This window comes from Peromyscus leucopus, chromosome 19, assembly GCF_004664715.2.
Source record: "Peromyscus leucopus breed LL Stock chromosome 19, UCI_PerLeu_2.1, whole genome shotgun sequence".
In the NCBI taxonomy this organism is placed as follows: domain Eukaryota; kingdom Metazoa; phylum Chordata; class Mammalia; order Rodentia; family Cricetidae; genus Peromyscus; species Peromyscus leucopus.
In genome coordinates, this window is record NC_051079.1 from 60,269,881 (window position 1) to 60,272,375 (window position 2,495).

At 51.7% G+C, this 2,495-nt stretch overlaps 1 pseudogene; it reads left to right on the forward strand.

Annotated features, from left to right (window-relative positions):
• Positions 1-244: 244 nt before the first annotated feature.
• Positions 245-2,221, forward strand: LOC114690160 (annotated as a pseudogene).
• The last annotated feature ends 274 nt before the right edge of the window (positions 2,222-2,495 follow it).

The following is a 2,495-nucleotide window of genomic DNA, read 5'->3' on the forward strand; positions in this document are numbered from 1 at the left end:
GAGGACCAGGAACTAGAGGCTTTTTAGCAGCAATTCAGCTGAGATACTTTTGGGTGAGGACTCAAGAGGTTTTCAGTCTGAGTAAACAGGAACTCACTCTCTTTGGCAGAGGATTTCGTAAAGGTTAGAATGTGGTGCTTTAGGGGCAGGTGCAGCCAGAGAGAGCTTTGCCCGCCAGCCACCCTCGAGGCTTTCTGATCCCTGTTCCAGCCTCATAACCGCCAGCCTTGCAGCCCCAGGGACCATGGCGAAGAAGAGCTCCGAGAACGGTATCTATCGTATTGCATGTCTGAGGACCAAAAGAAGGGTCCTCTCAATGTACCTGAGCCAGATGGTGCCCTAGCCATGTGCGATGACCCCGCGGGCCTTGGGGCACCTCAAAAGACAGGGACACTCCAGATGGACTTCGATATGGGCCTGGGTAACATGTGGTGCTTCCCCTTCCTGTGCTGCAAGAATGGCAGAGGTGTGTTCCTTGTTCCCTATGTCGTGATCGCCCTGGTTGGAGGAATCCCCATTTTCTTCCTGGAAATTTCACTGGGCCAATTCCTGAAGGCCGGCAGCACCAATGTCTGGAACATCTGTCCCCTATTCAAAGGCCTGGGCTATGCCTCCATGGTGATTTTCTTCTACTGTAACACCTACCTCATCCTGGTGCTGGCCTGGGGCTTCTATTACCTCGTCAAGTCATTCACCACTTTGCAGTGGGTCACATGCGGCCACACCTAGAACACTCCTGACTGTGTGGAGATCTTTCTCTGTGAAGACTGTGCCAGTACCAGCCTGGCCAGCCTCACATGTGACCAGCTTGCTGAAGTCAGTCCCCTGTCATAGAGTTCTGGGAGAATGAAGTCTTGAGGCTCTCTGCAGGACTGGATGTGCCAGGGGCCCTCAATTGGAAGGAGACCCTATGCCTGCTGGCCTGCTGGGTGCTGGTCTACTTCTCTGTGTGGAAGGGGGTCAAGTCAACAGGAAAGATCATGTACTTCACTGCTACATTCCCCTATGTGATCCTCATTGTCCTGCTAGCCCGAGGAGTCCTGCTGCCTGGAGCCCTGGATGGTATAATCTACTATCTCAAGTCTGACTGGTCAAAGATGGGGTCCCCTCGGGCATGTGGATAGATGCCGGGACCCAGGTTGTCTTCCCTTAAGTCATCGGCCTGGGGGCCCTCACAGCCCTAGGCAGCTACAATCGCTTCAACAGTAAGTGCCGCAAGGACGCCATCATCCTGGAACTCATCAATCAGCAAAGAAGCTGGTTTTGTGGTCTTCTCCATCCTGGGCTTTATGGCCACAGAGCAGGGTGTGCACATCTCCAAGGTGGCAGAATCAGGGCCTGGACTAGCCTTCATTGCCTACCCACAGGCTGTCACACTGATGCCTGTGGCCCCACTCTGGGCTGCCTTGTTCCTCTTCATGCTGTTACTGCTCTGTCTGGACATCCAGTTTGTAGGTGTGGAGGGCTTCATCACCAGGCCCCTGGATCTCCTCCTGGCCTCCTACTACTTCTGTTTCCAAAGGGAGATCTCCATGGCCCTTTGCTGTGTCCTCTACTTTGTCATCAATCACTCCATGGTGACCGGAGGTGGGATGTACGTCTTCTAGCTGTTTGACTACTACTCTGCTAGTGGCACTACCCTGCTTTGGCAAGCCTTTTGCGAGTGTGTGGTGGTTTCTTGGGTTTACAGAGCTGACTGCTTCATGGATGACATTCCATGTAGGATTGGGTACTGATCTTGCCCCTGGATGAAATTGTGTTGGTCCTTTCCCCCATTGGTCTGCATGTTCAATCTTCATCTTCAAGGTTATATACTATGAGCCGCTGGTCTACAATAATACCCAAGTACCCATGGTGGAGAGAAGCCATAGCCTGGGCCTTTGCATTCTCTTCCAGGCAGTGTCTGCTCCTCCACCTCCTGGGTTGTCTCCTCAGGGTAAAAGGAACCATGGCAAAGCGCTGGCAGCTCCTGACTCAGCCTATCTGGAGCCTCTACCACTTCGAATACAGAGCTCAGGATGCAGATGTCAGGGGTCTGACCGCCCAAACTTCAGTATCTGAGAGCAGCAAGGTCGTCTGGAGAGTGTCATGTGATAGGCAACCCCAGCTCATATCACCAGCTCATCCTTTGGTAGCCATAGCAACCCCTGCTTTAACCTCTACCCATCCTGACAGAGGGGGGTCTGCCTGGGGGAAGGGGAGGAAGCACCACGAGTGCTAACAAAAATAATTTTCTCCATTTTTAATAAAATGACAAAAATATCACAACCCCCCCACACACACACACAAAATCTTGGTGAAGGAGAATGGAACCTATTGTATTGCAAACTTGGGACTGGCTGTGAGACATAATTCTGCTCCAAATAAAATTGATATTGCTCCAAACCACAGAGTAGGCACACACACACACACACACACACACACACACACAAAATACTGCAGGGAACCATGACCACATCCAACAATGACTTTGAGATCTCCAAAAAGATGATGGG